The sequence below is a fragment of the Balaenoptera borealis genome (assembly GCF_965194805.1).
Source record: "Balaenoptera borealis genome assembly, chromosome: 6".
NCBI lineage: Eukaryota > Metazoa > Chordata > Mammalia > Artiodactyla > Balaenopteridae > Balaenoptera > Balaenoptera borealis.
In genome coordinates, this window is record NC_138863.1 from 83,698,033 (window position 1) to 83,718,826 (window position 20,794).

The following is a 20,794-nucleotide window of genomic DNA, read 5'->3' on the forward strand; positions in this document are numbered from 1 at the left end:
TTTCCAAATAAGGTCACATTCTGAGGAACTGGAGGTTAGGACTTCAGCGTGTCTTTTTGGGGGAGGAGGCCATTCAGCCCAAAGCAGGCATAGACCAGAAAACTGGGAGGCATCAGAGGATGCAAAGATTAAGTTGTCATTGTTGAACTTTGAAGAACTAGTTTAGGTTAGATTGGTGAGTTTGAGAACCAGATTGCTATGGTGTATGGTATACTTGAAGGGGAATTAGAAGCTGTGAAGGTGAATAATTTGTGAAGATTTCAAAATGATGAAAAGAAAGATAAAGAACAGAGTAGCTTGAGGGGTCATAGAACTAACATTTGTTTTGGGAGAGTCAGTGTGCTAACAAAGAAGAAGAAAATGAAGCACAAGAGAATAAAACAACGAATAGAGCAAGTCTTAGATGTAAGTAAGAAGAGAAGCCATCAAAATGACAGGTGGAGGGAGGAAACCTGGTCAGAAAGAAATTTGAGGGAGACGCTCCTTCAAAGATTGGAAGAAAGAAAGGAGGGTCCCATAAAGTTGTGGAGATATTTCACATTGGATTCAGAATTTCTTGGGAAATTAAGGTGTGGCATCATGTGCTTACAATAAAACAGTGAGGGTTGTGTTTAGGAATTAAGGCTAGTGAAAAAGCCTGGAATAGCCATCCTTATAAATTTGCTTTAGTATGAGCAGCAAATGAATAAATTATATATATACCATTCAGTAATGAGCACTAAGTTGAGATGAGGGAGCTTGGATTTGTAGTGAATCTCATTAGTATAGTTATGTGATTTTTCCACTAATAATCAGCAGCCCCAGAGATAGAACAGAGAATGCAGCTTGTAGGGGTTATTGAGACCTAGGGACTGGCAAAGAGTATTTGAAATGGTGAAATGCTTCAGTAGAAGTGAATACCCAGTAATATTTTCGACATTGATGCCAGAGTTTGTTAAAAAGGCAAGGGAAATGATAAAAGATGGGATGAACTTGGAGTTAAGAAAATAGGAAACATCTAGAATTTGTGATGAGAACTAAAAGTCCACACTTAGTAGCTGTGACTGAGTGAGGTGAGAAGGAGAGTTTACAATTTGGGGTCTTAGAGACAGAGAAATGTTGAATACTGATGAGCAATATGCGGTAGCTTGTTGAAGTCAAAAGATATTTAGGAAAAACAATTAAAAAAAAAAAAACCCTTGATGTAAATGGAGAACACAAAATCAGAAAAGAGATCCAATGAACAAAGAACTAAAGCCAAACTCATTTTATAGCTCAGTTAATGTAAGAATTTGAATAAAATACTTTTCTTTTAGCAGAAAGATCATTTTTCATGTGACTGGCAGAGTTAATTAATGGTAGATTTTAAATCAATGGAAATGTACTTACATATTATTATAAGACTAATTTTTTCACTTTGCAAAACTGGGTGGAGGGTGGGTGGAAGAATTATCACAGAATGTTTAATTGTTAATGGGAAATTGTGTGGGTGGCTTGTTTTATTGCTAGGCAAATCTTACTGAATAAATGCCTCATATTAGTGGTCTTTGATATTATAAAAGCTTAAGCTGAAGTCATCTTTTATATCACTTTTCATATCATAAACTGTGAAGAATTCTTTAGGGAGGGTGCATTATCATTGGCCTTGGAGACTTGAGTAACATGACCTTGTCTACATGGTAAGTTGGTCAGACTGAACTCAAAACAAGTACAAAGGAAATTCCTTTATTTTTCTCCTCACCGAACATTTAAGCAAGATCTATCAAATTTCCCCTGTCTGTCTTTAGATGGCATCTCAAAAAGATCCCATAGCTCCCATTAATTTAGGCATGATCTGTGTATAATTAAAAACAAAACAAAACATCAAACAAACAAAAACCACCGGTGAGCCAGATGGTGGGGAGGGGGTGATCTACTCTTTCATCACTTTTCTCTACCTACTCTTCCCTTCCCACCTCCATTTTCTCTCCTTCTAGGGTTGGGGCAGGAAGTGGGGAGGAACGATTAGAGAAAGAGGAACAAAGAGTTTGAACCTCACTGATGCCCTCTGTGACTCTGTGATTTTCTTTTGGTTGATATTTTGTGTCTTTAATCATCATGATTATGGCAGATATTTGAAACCTGGAGTAAGTTTGCAGGTTTCGGGAGATTCCCTGTGAGGTCTTCGTGCACCATTGGTGTTGTACTGCCATGCTCTTTTTCCCTGACTGAGCTCTCTCTTTGACAGAGTCCATTAAGGGTGCCTTATGCTTGCTACCTTCTGCAAGCATATACATGGCCCACTGGAAACTTGTGCATCTGTGTCTAACCAAACTGTGGGAGACAGTTTGCATGACTTCTGACTCCTCTTTCATCCTGCCAAGCAGACAGTCCTCTAGCCAGCTTTGTGCTTTTAGGCCTTTCAGTATGAATAGTAGGCACATTCTCTATGTTGTTGTTTGCTCCTAAATTCGAGTTTTTTCTTGAGCTCTCTCACCTTACCCCATCTAGAGCTCTCTAATGAGCCTCTTGCTGGGGAATGAGGTGCCTTTCCCTTTCTCATAAGCACCCTAATCCTAATAAGTAGTTTTCTTGGGGTGTCTATCACTTGGCTTAAATGAGGATGGAAGACCATGTATCTCCTTCTCCAGAAGGAGGAGAAGAGTTAAAGGGGTTGTCTGACTCCAAAATGTGTGTTCTTACCACTATGCAATGCAACCATTTACTTCTAAGAGATTTAACTTAGATTAAAATAAGAGATAAACAAAAAAAATTAAATAAAAATTAGAAAATCCAAAGTCGAGTAGTGAATGAAAGAGGAAATTATTATACTGAAGAGTTAAGCACTAAATTTAGCTCTGAGCTTTCTAACAAGCAAGTCGTAAAGGAAAATAAAATGATCTTAATTAGTTGGCTTTGATAGTCTTATCAAAGGGGAAATTAGAATTTATTTGGGTGAAGAAAATATCTCTAACATTCAATAAGAAGGGGTTTATATCAAGAGGATCTTTTCATAAATGATATGTCCCATAAAAATTTTTGCAGATTATATAGAAATTCTTTTTCTATTATGTTTTATATTAAGAAATAATCTGAAGATAATAAGGAAAAAATTAAAAATTTGTGAAGGAAATTCTAAAGGAAACTAATGTTTATTAACATACCTGCCACGCCTTTATTCCCTTTGAATTTAGTGATAGACCACAGACAGAGGAGTTATTTTCATAAATTTAAAAATTATTTATTCCTTTGTACATCTTAATTTAGCATCTTTTTTATCATAAGTTTAAATACTTGCAAAGAATGAAATTTCTGGTATATTGTAATTATTAATATTTAGAATAAAATGCCATATTATTTAAATGTATCCAGTAGACTCTAATTACTCTAGTAATTTAATATCTACCAAAATCAATTTTAAGGTACATGAGCAAGTTCTTCTTAGCCAGTCAGTAGGAAAAACTCACTTCTCTCTACTATGTGTTTCTCCTTTGCTCTCATTCTATCACATTCACAATACTTCTGACACCAGATGTGTGGTTTTTTCCCCACACCAAGCATTTTTCTGTGATACCAGCTGGGTGCCCTACAAATCCATTCAATTCTAATACTAACCAGAGTTACTGTAGACCCCACAGGTTAAGGGCTCAGTCCCATGAGACTGCCCCCCATTTCAGATGTCAGTCATAAATGGGAGGTCCCAGGTTACCCACAACTTCTGTCCACATTGGCTACAAATTGGAGGTTCCCATCAGACCTCCCCTTGGATTTGATGATTTGCTAGAACAGCTCACAGCACTCAAGGAAATGATTACTTATGTTTACCAGTTTATTATTTAATAAAGGATATGATAAAGAATACAGATGAACAGCCAGATGAAGAGAGACATAAGATGAGGTGCCAAATGGTCCCAAGCACAGAAGCTTCTGGCCCCATGGAGTTGGGGTATGTCACCCTCCTAGCATGTAGATGTGTTCAAGAACCTAGAAGCTCTCCGAAACTTGTATTTTGGGAAATGTTATGGTGACTTTATCACGTAGGCATTATTGTGATAACTTAATTTCCAGGTCCTCTCTGGAGAATGGAGTTAAAAGTTCCAAGCCTTTAATCATGACTTGGTCTTTTTTGACGAACAGTCCCAATTAGGAACCTACCAAGAATTATCTCACTGGAACAAAAGATACTCCTATTAGCCAGGAAATTCCAAGGGATTTAGGAGCTCTGTGTCAGGAAGCAGGGTCAAAGACCAAATATTAGAACAAAAAGATGCTCCTGGTACTCTTATCATTAGGAAATTACAAATCCCTAGATACAGATATTTGACAACAGTTCAGATGTTTAGTACACCAATTTGACTTTGGAAAGCTCTGGATGTTGAGGCTGAATTTCTCTGGTTTAACTGTAGGAATTTTGTGTCATTGGTTGACTATCCCTCTCTTAACTGCTATCTTGATTTCAATATCACAGATTAGTTTTGCCTATTAAAAAATTTATATACATAATACAGTATGAGTTTTGCATGTGGATATCTGACTTGTTTCTTTCAAGTTAATTCTTGGGAGGTTCATCCATTTTTATGTCACTGTAGTTTATTTTTATTTTTGTATTGCAGTCTGTCTTTTCAATATACCATAATTTACTTGTCTGATTTACTTGTTGATGGAAATTTCAGAGTGTTTTTCATTTTGGGCATTTGTGAATGAGGCTGCTATAAACTTACAGAAATTTCTTAGTCCACTGATGGGAATGATCTTTACCAGCCATCGTAGGGAACTTTGAGTCCCCTTCTTGTGCCTCCTAGTAGTAGGACTAGTGAAATTCCTTATTAAGATTCTAACCATTTGTTGAGACGTGGATGGATCTAGAAACTGTCATACAGAGTGAAGTAAGTCAGAAAGAGAAAAACAAATATCGTATATTAACGCATGTATGTGGAACCTAGAAAAATGGTACAGTTGAACCGGTTTGCAGGGCAGACGTTGAGACACAGATGTAGAGAACAGACGTATGGACACCAAGGGGGGAAAACTGCGGTGGGGTGGGGATGGTGGTGTGCTGAATTGGGCGATTGGGATTGACATGTATACACTGATGTGTATAAAATTGATGACTAATAAGAACCTGCAGTATAAAGCAAACAAACAAACAAAACAACTAATACTAAACTTTTCATTGGGTTATTTGTATGGAAATATGTTAATATAAATGTTTCAGACATTACATGAAATTTCTAAAAATCTTATATGTTCTGGTATAATGCTATAAGTCATAATTCTAGTTATTACTTTAAAATGTATATCTCAGAAATAACAACAACAACAAAAAAAGATTCTAACCATTGTTACAGAGATGAATGCTCGTGAAGAATGCTAAGTAGAATCTCCAGGACTAAAATACATGAAGCTACCACATGCAATTACTACTTCAGAAAACATACTTTATCATATCAAAGCATGCTCACCAGTTGAAGCTGTTTCTCCACAAAATTCACAGGCAAAAATACAGGCAAACTTTGCAGCCATTTATTTACTCACTTTAACTACTAGAATCTAGATGTTTTATTGAAAAGGCAAATAATTAGGAAAAAGTCCTAGAAGTAGAATTATTGGAAGAAAGAACAGATATATTTTGGGATTTCTGATAAAAGAGCAGTGACATTTTACACCCCATCCCAATGTATCAGAATGCCAATCCCCTCTTGCTAATGCCACACGTTATTGATTGGTGCCAATTTTATTGGCTGGAAATGGGATATTTTTATTTGCATTTCTTTGATTGTTAGTGATGTTTGAACCATATATCTAATAGTGAGATAGAGCTTGAAGTGAGGAGAAAGAGAGAAGAAAGAGATAAGCTTCTTTTTTTAGGGTTTACATTCTGATTTCTGTTATTAAAATGTGTAAAAACAATTTTGGATAAAACTCCCCCCCCCCCTTTATAATCAAGCTGTCTGTTCTACAACCCTTTTCCTATTTAACTATCTCTCTATTTTTCCAAATTTCAGATTTCTAGGTGGATCTGGAGGCAAAAGGCATGGAGTGAGGTCTAAGGGATTGGGGACCCTTCGGATTACATGGGATAAGCTATTATATTTCCTTTTCTTCCTCTCCTCTTCTCTCAAAAGTTAGACTATGAATTAGATACACATATATTGTGATAATTCTTTTCTACCCTTTTAGAAAAGTCAAAACTCCTAAATTTTAAAATACATTTTGTATTGTTGCCTTAGCAGCAGTAGAACACAAAGGAACCACTACTGGGCAAAGAAAGCTAATCGCAAACCATTTTTCTTCATACGTTTCAGCACCTTGTGTATAGTAAGCATTTTTAAAATGTAGACAGAATGAATTAAGAAGAAAACGAATGTTTACTTGAAAGATGTGAATGGTAGTGGAAAAAAAACAAAACATTCATAACCAAGTAGGGAAATCTAAGCTGGTTTAAATTTCTTTTACATCTACTTTTTACTGAAAATGTTAGATGTTTGATGCATTAAAGAATCAATTAGTAAAATATTAATCTAGAAAATAAATAATTTTCATATTGTCCATTATTATGTATCAGTTTAGGCAGTTTAGGTGCCAGTATGGTTTGTCAAAAGCAAATCCACGTGGTTGGTGGAAGATTGCTATTGAACATATAATTACTATGGCTTAGTTGGTAATTAGATTAAACATCCTATGGCAAGAAAAATCAAAATATTATCAAAGAAAAACCTACTTTGATGTATATTCATTACTTCAAAGATTTATCAATGTCTTACAACTAAACATAAAATTAGTTCTCAAATATGTAATGTTATATGTTTAGAAACAGAATCATAACAGCAATAATGTAGTGCAAATTACAAAGTCACTTCAATATAATAATTAACATTTGATTCCCATGAAGGATTAAGAAGTATGAAAATGGAGATGAAATTCAAGGAAGACAGGTAGAGACAAAGAACAGAGACCTACTCAAGTTAGCTTAGGTGACTGGAAGTGTTTATAAGATGGACACAGAATTAAAACAATGAAAGTAAACTATCTTATTAGACCCCATGAAATATTGGCACACAGTTTAAAACAAATTTAGTAGTCATCCTTCTCAAGAAATGAAATGTTTAGATGTAAAGCATCTTGGGGAACTACCTCAGTAGAGAGCATTCTTCACTACTCTAGTGTTCCATCTTTTTGATGACAAATTACTTTGTTTCAACTTCTTACCGTGGAAACTGATTAATTCTTTTCCTTTGTGGTAATATATCTTTATTTAAGACTTCTGCTTACTTAAGCTTGTTGGCTTTTATTGTTTCAGAGATTCTACTTATTGCCTTCTCTTTTTGTATATATTCAAATTTGTTCATTATATTACACAACTTCTACTTTGTGTGTCTTATATTCCAAATTCAGGGAGAGAGCATCTAATTAGGTAAAAGATTCACAAAATATAATACCTTCCCAGTGTAAATCTTATGTCAGGAAAACTCAGGAGTCATTTCAGGAAAATCACCACTAGTATTTATTTATTATTGACTGTTCTGGAGTTTATCTTAAGGGTGAAAATTTGGGTAATAAAACGCTGCCTTGGCATCAAAATCCCATCGCTGGGCAAATCACCTAGGTGGAATTCTGAGATCATCTCCATGTAAGGACACTCTTAGAAGAGGGTTGTAAGTAAGAGAGGTACATTGAGATTTTTCAGGAGTTTGTGGAACTGGTAGGTACTTTTTGTGGTGTATCTTCCAACCTATGTTAATGGTGATATTAGACAAAAATATTAAAGACTCAATAAAAATAAAAGAACTGAAACTCCCAATATCATTTTATCATAAAACAATGTAGTACATTGCAGTGCTATCTTTTGTCATTTATTTTGCCAAGAAAATATGGTTATAATGAATAACCTCTGAATTAATCTGAGATGGTTTAAAAAATATTGGTATTTTAATCGTTTCTACATGGTCAGTCTATCTGATTAAAGTGCAGCGCTACAATAAATATTGACTCTATTCTCAATTTCCTTAGTAAAATTATATTTCATAATTTATTTATTAAAATAATAAGTCAAGCAAAAGAGTACAGTCTTTAGAAAGGGCCACCTTGTATGAATGTTGAAGTGACTTATTCAGAGAAGTCCCTTGCTTTTTATGGTAGAGACCCAAGTAGAAGTAAACTTTTATTTTAGGAGGTGAAGGAATTGGTGATTTTTAGGAGATTTGCCAGTAGTAGTTATTTTTTTAAATTAAACATAATGGAGTTTATCTTGAAAGTAAAGATTCAGTCACTAGATCCATATCAGTATTCTGTTTCTTGAACTTGAGATGTTCCCTTTCTCAGTAAACAAGAAGATATAATGGTTTCAGGGAGGGAGAAATGTGAGCTTTTTTGTAACCTTTATTGGGTGTTCTTATGCACTGGTGAAACGGTTTCCTATTTTAGGTTAAGTATTAAGTAGAGTGAAGGTGGCCGCATCAATTTTACACCCCTTTGTTAAAGTGACGTACACTTACAAACACTATTTGAAATAGTAAGTGAGCAATTAGAATTAAGTGTAGGTGTTAGTGGCATTTGCAGAATTTTGCCCTTGACTCCTGCCATTAGACTTTTAACCAGTGAGAAAATAAAGCTAAAGACATTTTGAGTGATACACTGTCTTCCTTCACAACGCCAGTATAGAACTAACTTCTTCCCATGAAGCACTTTTTCCCATGGTTTTGAGGAGAATTTCAGGATGGCGGTACCAAATCTAGGATAGTGTATTAGAGATCATTTGTCCCTTTGTTTTTATTTTTTAGTATGAGAAAACAGGCCCAGAGAGGCTGTCTTGGATAAAAGCAAATAAATTGCAAATCAAAATGGATATTTTAATAAAGAGAGGATATATGTTTGGAGAGATTTTAACTAGAAAGTGTACACTATTTTTTCTCTCACATTTATAAGAATATTTTTCATATTTTATTTAAATTTTTCTATTATGAGCAAATAAATTTAGAGATTTAATTTACACTTAATTTTTGAAGGAAACAGTACATGTTACAACTCTAGTTAATAACTTTGCTTTAACTTACCAATTGTTTTAGGGGTATATGAAAGTTTTACTACAGAGTGTTCATGTTTTACACTTTAAGTATTCCCACTGTGGAATGGTATCAGTGTCTTTTCGTGGAACACAGTTGGCCAACATTCTGCCCATTATTACAAGAAAATCCCATCAATTTTATTAGATAAGGAACAAATGAAATATAAAACTTCTTAGCTCACATGTATTTTGTGTGCTACATTATTTTGCTCTTGTTCATATGTTCCTTGATACTTTCATGTTAGATTCTCTCTCAACATCTTAAGCTTCTAGAGGTCAGGAACAATATTTTACATTTCCCAGTGCTCCTCCTTAGTGCCTGGTGCATTACTGTGAACATAGTTGTTCTAATAAATGATTGTTTGCTAAGTAATTATGGGATTATGTTTGGGAGAGCTCATGCATAAGGTGGGTTATTAAGCAAATAGTAAAAAAGCAGGTGAAGTCATACATGCCTTTAATTTAGTTTTAACTCTTTCTCTTTCCATTTTGTTTGTTGGTAACATTCCCTAGGAATACCTAGAACAAATCCTCAGGTATGCCTGCCTTATCCATTGTAAGAAAATAATTGCTATATACATATTTGTTCTCTGCGATTCAACTGTCTGAAATTAAATTCTGAGGTGAACCTGAAACTTGGAGATGAAAGACTTGCAAGCTTCAAACTGTCATGGCTACTAACACTCTAAGTCTCAGTACATTTTAGAGAAATTTATCAGAATTGAGAGCTTTTATGAATATTTACATCTTATTGAGTCTTTTAAATAGTTCTTATGAGATACTAATCAGAAACTGTTGTTAAGTGATAAAGTGGGAGTCTTCTGTAATGAATGGGTGAGGTTGCAGAGAATCTTAGATTAGCTAATCCTATTATTATTTGTGTAAGAGAACCAGAAATAGGGCACACGATCAGGATGGGCACACATGCATAATTTGTACCTGTTAGGGTATTGTAAAGATGTCTTAGGTAATTTATCACAAACAGGCAATTTGTAGGCATGTCTTATTTGGCATGTGTAATATTTTATGAACATTTGAATATATTGTCAACACTTAAAAGTTGGGAAATTTTACTTAAAATTTGGATTTGTGCTTCTCTTGAAAATTAAGTCTGGCAATTCTGGTTTTGTATCTTAGCATAGCTACAATTGGCTGAATCATTGGCCCTTTTTGTTGGCGTAGTTACTGTTATTTTACAGAATGATTATATATTTTTTAGTCTCCCATAGTTACTACTAGACTCTTTTGCTCATTTATGTGATCTGTCTAGCACCTTTGGCTTTTGGCTTTGTAGGTCCTGTCTTAAACCCACAAATATTTGTGTCCTTGAATTACTAGAACTAACTTAAGGGGCTTACTGAACTACATTCAGAGATGGAACAAAGATCTACACTGTTAAATATGGTAACCACTAGACATATACAACCATTTAAAATTAATTTCATGTTGAAAGGATGCTCAACATCACTAATCATTAGAGAAATGCAAATCAAAACTACAATGAGGTATCACCTCACACCAGTCAGAATGGCCATCCTCAGAAAATCTACAAACAATAAATGCTGGAGAGGGTGTGGAGAAAAGGGAACCCTCTTGCACTGTTGGTGGGAATGTAAATTGATACAGCCACTATGGAGAACAGTATGGAGGTTCCTTAAAAAACTAAAAATGGAACTACCATATGACCCAGCAATCCCACCACTGGGCATATACCCTGAGAAAACCATAATTCAAAAAGAGTCATGTTCCACAATGTTCACTGCAGCACTATTTACAATAGCCAGGACATGGAAGCAACCCAAGTTTACATTGACAGATGACTGGATAAAGAAGATGTTGCACATATATACAATGGAGTATTACTCAGCCATAAAAAGAAACAAAATTGAGTTATTTGTAGTGAGGTGGATGGACCTGGAGACTGTCATACAGAGTGAGGTGAGTCAGAAAGAAAAAAAAAATACTGTATGCTAACATATATATATGGAATCTAAAAAAAAAAAAAAGTTCTGGCGAACCTAGGGGCAGGACAGGAATAAAGATGCAGATGTAGAGAATGGACTTGAGGACACGGGGAGGGGGAAGGGTAAGCTGAGACAAAGTGAGAGATTGGCATGGACTTCTTATATATACTACCAAATGTAAAATCGATAGCTAGTGGGAAGCAGCCCCATAGCACAGGGAGATTAGCTCGGTGCTTTGTGACCACCTAGAGGAGTGGGATAGGGAGGAGGCGAGCAAGACACAAGAGGGAGGAGATATGGGGATGTATGTATATGTATAGCTGATTCACTTTGTTATACAGCAGAAACTAACATGCCATTGTAAAGCAATTATACTCCAATAAAGATGTTAAAATTTTTTTTAATAAAATTAATTTCATTAAAATTAAATAAAAATGAAAATTTGCTTCCTCAGTTGCATTAGTTAGATTTCTGATTGTATTTGAAGCTGTCTTTCAATGTAAGCGGAGAACATTTTTTATTATTGCAGAAAGTTGTATTGGACAATATTAATATAGATAGTAAAACCTTTACAAATCACAATGACAAATGCAAAATCCAAGGATGATAGACTTCAAATTGAAAAAGCCAAAGCATAAATAAGTAAACGACCAGCAGCCACTGAATTAATCACAGGAAATAGGAAGTGTTTAAAAAGATAATCTAAATATCCTTAGATCTGGTTAAGCACACCAGCCCATATAGATTTCATTCTAAAGAAATGAAAGTATTTATACATGGAATGGAAAAAAAACTACCATTGACAACAATTGAGGTTATGAACAGATGGATTTCTAGGAGAAAAACCTGAAAAAAAAAAAAGTCCTGGAAACTATATACAAGGGCACTTATTAATCTTTGGGTAGACGTAATTATATAATGGATCCCCAGTGGATTCCAGTGGTTTAGGAGTGCTTAAGAAAACAGTTTTATAATGAGCCAGCTTATGAGAAGAACAAATAATGGCAAAATACTTATTAATTAGACCACCATATCAAAAGAATTTAACTTCAAGGCATTTTATTGTCTTTCCTGATGGTAATTTGCCTAGCTGATCTTCAAGGTCTCTTCAAGTTCAAAAATACTGTGCCTTTACAACTGAAATAAGAATACCTTTGAATTCAAGATTTAGAACAATTATGTGGATTTATAGCTGAGTCAATACCTTTACTTAAAATATAATTACTAAATAGATGGCAACTCGGGAGGGATCTCTTGAGGCATTTCATAAAATCAGAAGATTATATGCTGAGATGTGTCATGTTTTATATTTTTATCAATGACTTGAATGAATGAACTCATAGAAGGCAAGCTTATTAAGGTGACACAAAGCTGCAATGTCAGAATTAAAATCTGAACAGATTTGATGACTCTAACTAGAGTTAAGAGGAATTTCTTTTAAGGTGATGCTTAACGGACAACTTTTTTCAGGGCATACACTTGAATTCCTTGAGAAATTTTGAATTGTAGACTCAAGATTCAAACTAACTTGACAGCCTAGATAGAACTCTGGGTTGAACTGAACAAGGTGGTTAGCAGTGAGTTCGCTTGTGTTCAACCTAAAATAAAACCAGCTATGCTGATACACCTCCTCCTTGAAATGCCTTCTTCAGTTGGCTTCAGGAGATAGCGCCCACCTTGTTTTCCCCCTGCTCTGCAAACCACACCTCAGTCTACTTTACTGGGTAATCCTCATCTCCCTGTGTCTCAGCGGTAGCGAGCTTCAGTGTCTGTACTTCCTATTCCACCTCCGTTCTTTCCTTGTGTAAGTGATCGCTGACTGACAGCATTGGCTCCCTCATGTGTGGGGACTTCTCCAATTTTAAATCTCAAGTCTACACCTGTCTCTGAACTCCATATTAATATATCCAGTAGCACACTTGCATAGGCATTCTCCTCTTGAATTTCTAGCAGATACCTCATACTTAAGCTGAGTTCCTAATTTTTTCTTCCGAACTTGCACCACCTTCAGTTTTCTGCATCTTAATTAATGGCACTTCAGTTCTTCCTGTAGATCAGGACAAAAAATTAAAGTCATCCTTGACTCTACTTTTTCGGACACTCCAGATATAGTCAGAAAAATGTGTCCAAAGATTTCCAGAATTCCTAGGTTTTCAGCAACTCAGTTATTCCACCTTGATCCAATCTACCATAATCTCTCACCTGGATATTTCAATAGCCTCCTCTCCTCCCATTTTCACCCTTGCTACATTCTGTGTACTTTGAACTCTGTAGTCAGATTAATCCATTTAAATAGAAACCTGTCCCTTCTCAGCTCAAAATCCTCCAATCAAGCCCCTTCTCACTCAGAATTCTGAAGTCTCTAGAATCGTCTACAAGTCATTCCTATCCCATTACATTGCAGACTTAACATGATTCTCTACCCCCGCATTGGCCCCTGTCTCTTCCTTTCACACTTCAGGCCCGCTCTTGTCTCAGAGGCATTGTACTCTGCTTGTAATGCTTTTCTCTAAGATACCTTTGTTGTTCACTCGCTCATAGCCGTCACGTTTTCATTTGGATATTATTTTCTCAGTGAGACTGTCCTAATTCCTCTATTTAAAAATTTTTAATTTCCCTTAATCCCAAACTTGCTTACATACTTAATTTTTCTCCATGACATGTGTTGCCTTCTAAATTACAATATAACATATATTTGTTATTATTATCATCTATCTTTCTCCCCTAAAATTAAAACTTCACAATGTCAAGGACTTCTGCCTGTTTTGTTTGCTGTTTTATCCCTTACTTTTAGAATAGTGCTGGTATATAGTAGGTGCGCAGAAATTACTTTTAAATGAATGCCTGCATGTGGGAAAAATTAAAGAATGACTAAATAAAGCTACTGCGAAAAAGATGAAGAATCTACGTATCCAAGTAAAATGTTCATCCTTGCTGAGACATCTAAGAAAGAAAAACATCTTAGTTTAAAGGAATGAGGTCCAGATTAAGAGATAAAAATCCTCTGTCTTCTGTACCAGCACAAACTTTTTATTTTGCATTTCTGTCCTTGAAGAAGGCACTGGAAAAAAACATCAGTTCTAACAAATAGTGTTAAAAAGTTTAAAACAATAATTTAGGGACCGAAGGTATAATAGAGAAGAAAATTAGTGAAGTTAAATTAAATTAGCATACTTTACATTTTTGAGGTGTTAGATGAAAAAATAACTGAACTTATTACGAGTAGCTTCAGAAAATACTAGTGGTAATGGGTGAAAATTATTGATCCAGTTTTAGTGTTTAAAACACTATCATTAATATTCTATATAATTACTATTTAAAGTGATACATGATCCATAATGGTTAGTTGGAAGCTTCCTTTTCTAGTGAGCACTCAAGCATAACCACGGATGGTTAACTATTTAGAAAATTATAAAATAAGATGTGTGCTGGATGGAAGGTGAAGTTGGTAGATCCTATCTGAGTTCTAATGTTCTGTAATTTTTACTAATACGCATAGTTCTATGCACAAATATGTCTGTGAGTAGCTATATGTGAAGGTACATATATGATTAGATTTATATAAAATTTATATATGTACATATATATCTCACATAAATATGCCCGTTTTATTTCTATGGACATAAATTTTGATCCTCGAGACCACCTAATTGAATGTAATACTCATCAACATTTTCCTGAGCTTGGAGCTCGGTTACTATCCCGTTCCCTTCTAGTACTTTTTCCTCTCTCTGACATAAAATTCCATGCGTGAAGTCAGGCCTTTGGATTATAAGCATAACTTCAGATCTTTAAAAGATCAAGAGCTGACCATGCTGATTAACATTTCTACCAACCATTACTTACTGCTTAACCTAAGTTTTAATTTTTCTCCAATATAAATTCATTTTCCACAGAAAATACAATTATAATTACAGTTCTATTTTATAGGACAAATTTCTACCTTATAAATTAGTTCTTAAACTTCAGGCCATTTTCTGAAAATGGCAAGCATCAGTTGATTTTATAGGTGTGAAGTTTACATGCTGAAACATGGAGTTATTTTTTATTTACTGAACTAGGTCCAAAGGAAAGAGAAAGAAGTCAATGAGCTTGCAAGATGAGTAAAATTCATATTCTCTGTTGTCTCAGAGAGCAGATGTTATATTTATTATATCTGTAAAGTTTGTGAGAATGTTGGTTGAAAATTTTCACTTGTTTTTCAGATAAAATTCCCTTGTGATGAACTGCTTCCAAGTATTGATGACATTTGTCAAAGAATCATCTGTATTATTAGATTTAAATATTCACATATATGTCAGTGTTTACAATAGTAATCATTTTTAAATGATTTCACGCGAGTGCTTTTTAAACTTCAAGGTACATGAGAAAAACCCAAGACGCAAAATATAACTATAGATTCTTGGGCCTGGCTTCTAGATATTCTGAATCTGTAGGTCAGGTAACACAGAGTCATGCATATTTAATGAGCGCATATCCTTGGCCTCCCTCTACCATCATGTTATAGGTGGTCCATGGATCTTGCTTTGCCTAACACTGTAAACCTTTATGTAGATCCACATTTTTAAATCAAAGTTATCTTTTTGTGTGCCTGATTCATACTCTAAAGGTTTGTATAGTGTATATGCCTATTTGTGTTTAGGTCTAGACTTTTTTTTTTTCCTTCTCACACATGTTTATTCTAAAAAATCCGTTCACAACTTCCAAAATGCATATGGAAGGAAACAGCAAAACAACTGTCTTTCCTGGCTGAGGCCTGCTCACTTTACAGGCACATATTTGGGGAGAGAGCACCCTCATGTGGTAATAGAATGCTAAAAATATTCTGAGGTTTTATGTCTTGAGCAAGCACAAGAAAACAATTGCTGCTAACTATATCACCAGCCCGTTGGATCATTTTGTTTCTGAAGAGTTTTCAGAGGAACCATTTTTTTTTTTTTTTTTTTTTTTCTTTTAGTCCTAAAGAGGAAGGTGTTAGCTTGCAAAATTGTTACATTCCCGTTGTGGATTTTCAGGTTCCCCAACTGTGGCTTCTTCTGTTGATTCAAGAAACCTGTCTCAATGCTTCTGTTAAGTCATAATGGACAGTTGAACCAAATTAAGCTTCTGAGGTCACAGGGCTCATCAACACACAAACACAATCTTCTGTCATTAGTTTACTGGTTTTCCAGGACCATGGGGAAAACTTACCTCTGCTTCAAAGTCATAAGTGAAATATCCAAAGTATTCTAGGGATTAGGGAAATTTTTGAATGAACACTAATTGGTTCAAAAACAACAATAAAATAACTTTTTACACAAATGAAACTACCCCTGAACTTAAGCACAAAATCTTTTAGATATGAAACATTGCTATAGAAGACAGATATCCGGCTCACTTTACTGCTGTGTTTGGGGAATGCTAGACTGTCTAATAAACAAAAGCAATATCACCAGCCAAAAGAGTAACATTAGCTCTAGTAAACAACAAAAAATTGCAGTCAAGTATGATAGCTTGATTAAAATTTATTATAATGTAAGGGAATAATTTCAAATGCTTACAAAGAAATTGATAATCATTTAAAGTAAAAAGCTTGCCATTCCAGTGTCAAAATTGGCATGATTGTGGTATAAGGAAGGCAGTCTTAACATATACCTCCCTGCTCTGAGCATGCCCTGAGGTTAGTCTGACTTAACACTATCTTCTCAAAAATTACATCTTTCTTGTAAAAATGTTATTTTCCAAGGGCTTTATAAGCATTCAAATTTATTTTTTCTACTGGATATTTTCCCTGTTTAACAAATGTAACTCAACCCATAAAGGTTTTTTTTTTTTTTGATAGTTTTACAATATAGATTTGCTTTTTATTAATACTATTTTAATGTAAGTAAAAAGCACATGCTCATTGTAATAATATAGTAGACACATAGAAAAGAACAGTATGTCACCAACAATCTCCTCTTTCCATACTTCCTTGCAATAATTGTTTTTACCATCTTGGTCTGTTTGAATCCAGTATTTTTATGCATATGAAGAGTATCTTTACAAATAATTATATTTTATACAGAGAAAATACATATGCATATATATATATATATATATATATATATGTTTGTATTTGTATACAGTGACCACATTGTATATATAGTTTTATATCTTTTGGCCTTAGATCATAATAATTTTCTGTGTAATCAAATGTTTAATACTCTAGTAGGTGAATATATGTATTAGCATTTATTTGGCCATTCGCTTATTTGGGAATGTTGCCAATGTTTTAATATTATTCATAACACTACCATCAATAGCTTTGTTCCAGAAATTTTTGGTGCATATTTAAATATTTTTAGGTTAAATTTTTGAATAATTTTATAACTGCAGATACATGTTGGCAATTGCACTCTAGAAAAATTATATTAATTTACAGTTTTAGTAACAGGAGTAAAGTATTAGTTGTAATAGTAGTGGTAGCAGTGAGAGAAGTAGTACTAGTAACAATAGTAACGCTGAAGAACAACATGGAACTTATGGCAATAGATTACAGGGAAAATGTAAAAAGAGTATGGAGATAGTGTGATAAAAGTAGGGAAGGAGAATAATTTAGATAATTTACTACAGGAAACGTGTCAATGTTAAATTACAAAGTCTGGAGTCATAATAGCATTTGAGGAATATAAGCAATTTAGAAAACCAAAAGAATCACAAGAAGCAAGGCAATAAATTTAAGAGAAGAATAATGACTTGGCAGAATCTTAAAGCTTATTAGAATAGCAAAGAGCAGAAATACTTCAGTAATCATAATTAGTGCTAGAGATGACAAATCAAGAAAATCATAAGAAAGCCTAAGAAAACTATATTAGTGAAGGTAATCGTAGAGAAGATGCCCTAAAGATTTAAATTAAAGATTTATTAAAGATTTGAATCCACAAGGCAAATGACTGATATCACCAAGTATCAGAATAAAAACTTGATAATGACCAAGAACAAGAAAATCTACAGAATCAATAGGCAGAGAATTTTTAGCTACAAAGCATATACGTTACATAACAAAGCAAGGGAAAGAGACATTTTCTAATGTACAAGGCTCAGGAATTACACAGTCCATCTGTTCTTCTAAAAAATTTACTGGAAGACATAACTCAGACAAATGAGAGGAGAATGGAAATTAGGAGCTATGAATGAAGACATTATTGGGGGCCAGAGAGGGTGCCGTTACATTACGTTTAATATAAAATTATGTAAAAAACAAAAAACAGGCAACATCATATAAAAAATTTGAAAAGCAATACGGGGGCAAAAGAAAACATGAATTAAAATAGCAAATAATAATAAATATATCTATTTTTAATTAAATATATCTATTATAACAAAAATGTAAAAAATATGAGCTTATAAATTAAAAGAAAAAATACCTTCAGCATGAATTAAAACATAACTTTATGCCATCCATAAGATATATACTCAAAATCATACTTAGTTTATAGTAATGTATGTAAATTTAAAGTTTATCAAGTACTTTAACTACAAATTAGACCATCAAAACTACTCACCAAAGTAGGTACTACTCTCCCTGTTTTTATATACAAGAAGGCTGACATTTATAAATTTTTATAATTTGAATAAATTCAGTTTTTTAACTAATGCTGGAACCCTGACCTCCTGATCACTAAAATTTGGTGTTCTTTCTCTTATATTGTATCACACATTTTTCATTTTCTAAGTTCCTAATGTATATTATGTTTAGAAAATTTTTTCATTTTTTTCTTATTTTATAATTATCCGATTGCTCATTGTGGACTATCAGGAAAATATAGACTAAATGGAAATAAAATGAATGAAACAAATACACATGTTAAACTGATGAATTCAATAAAACATGAACTGGGTTTTTTTTTTTTTTTAATGGCTACCTTTTTAATTTGAAGTTACTTTTTTTTTTAAAACGTTGGCTTTTTAAAAAAAATTAATTAATTAATTAATTTATTGTCTGTGTTGGGTCTTCGTTTGTGTGCGAGGGCTTTCTCTAGTTGCGGCAAGCGGGGGCCACTCTTCATCGCGGTGCGCGGGCCTCTCACAATCGCGGCCTCTCTTGTTGCGGAGCACAGGCTCCAGACGCGCAGGCTCAGTAATTGTGGCTCACGGGCCCAGTTGCTCCGTGGCATGTGGGATCTTCCCAGACCAGGGCTCGAACCCGTGTCCCCTGCATTGGCAGGCAGATTCTCAACCACTGCGCCACCAGGGAAGCCCATGAAATGAGTTTTAAGATACCTCTCTTCTGACTTTACCAAGAGCTTGCTGTTCTTTAAAATAATTGCTTGATTTCTTATCTATAAAATGAGTTAATCCTATTAATCACACATATCTCAAATATTTTAAAGAAGAATTAAGTAACACTTTCTAATTTGGGCATTAGCAACTACCTAGCATAAAACCTTTCTAGTAAGAATGAGAACAACTGCATTATAAATAATAATGTGATTAGTGTAGCCCAGGACTGTGGATGTATGGGAAGAAGGGATCCATATCTCTTTCATTCACCTTTGCATTGCCAACACCCCACTTCATGCTTGCTCCACATTTGCTATTTAATAAACTTGTTGAATTAATTAATTGGTTAGCTTCTTAGTTATTCAATAAGAAAGAAACTTAAAACAACTTTCCAAGTGGAAGGGTCTTTACGCAGAATTTTCTAAAGGAAAGAGTGCTGAGAAAAACTAAATGTACTTTTTAAAATTATGTTAATATTATGAAGCATTTAACTTAGAGATAAACATGTTTGAAAACTGGAAATGATAACCAGTTATAGCTACAATGTGTGGCTGTAGTTAGCTATCCATCTTTTCTCACAAAAAGTGACAGAGTCTGGCTACCTGTTCACCAATTTTCCTTCTCTCCCACATATAAAGTTTAATATTCTAAGCAGCATGGTTCATATTAGATTGGCTATATCTGCATCTGAACTTACATAAAAATTTCAGAATTCTGAGTTATTGTACATGCAACTACTCAAAGAATAGCATTTAAACTACCAGCATAATTATCTGTATTTCTATGGCTCTAGCTTTTTGCTTTCATATATGAGTTATATAAACCATGAGGAAAAGGAGGACAGTCACACTCACAGCATTTGCAAAATATGTTCTCTAGCAGCCTGTTGATGCTGGGGGTGGTTGTAGGAGATGACTGCTGGACTTTGCTGGAGAGATTTGATTTAAAAAAAAAACAACCAAATGGGAATCCCCTGGAGGTCCAGTGGTTAGGACTCCGTGCTTCCTCTGCGGGGGGGTGTGGGTTTGATCCCTGGTTGGGGAACTGAGATCCTGCAAGCCATGCGGCAGGGCCAAAAACCAACCAACCAAACACACACAATTTAATGCCATCTGAATGTGTGTCCCATAATTCTTAAGATTTTTTTTACTCAGTAATTACTTCAGCTGTGTTATCATGTGTCATTCCCTCACATGCTGTCCATTCCTCCCCAGCTACAGTTCCTCTGGTTAGACACTATCCACCTACAGCATCCTGATAAAGCTTACACAGAAGTACCCCTTCCTCCCAACCCCTATAGGCACATGTGTGCTCGTGAACACACACACACACACGCACACACAAACACACACACACATATTGTATGTGTTACTCAGTTTCTTTTTCCCCAGCTCTGAGCACTAGATCTAAGAGTCAGTCTGTTTATAATATGCATGGAAATATTGGGAGACTAATGGCTTTTGTAAGTTATGGCAATTCTAGGATATATGCTTTTTTGTCTGCATCTGGTTCTTCCTTTACACTACCAATAACTGAAGAAAGGGAACCCTTGGTTTAATTTATG

The 20,794-nt window shown here is 34.5% G+C and overlaps 1 long non-coding RNA gene across 3 annotated transcripts in view; it reads left to right on the forward strand.

Annotated features, from left to right (window-relative positions):
- LOC309631156 overlaps positions 1-20,794 on the forward strand; it is a 381,246-nt gene that overhangs the window by 224,811 nt on the left and 135,641 nt on the right. The gene's annotated exons all lie outside the window — the stretch shown is intronic.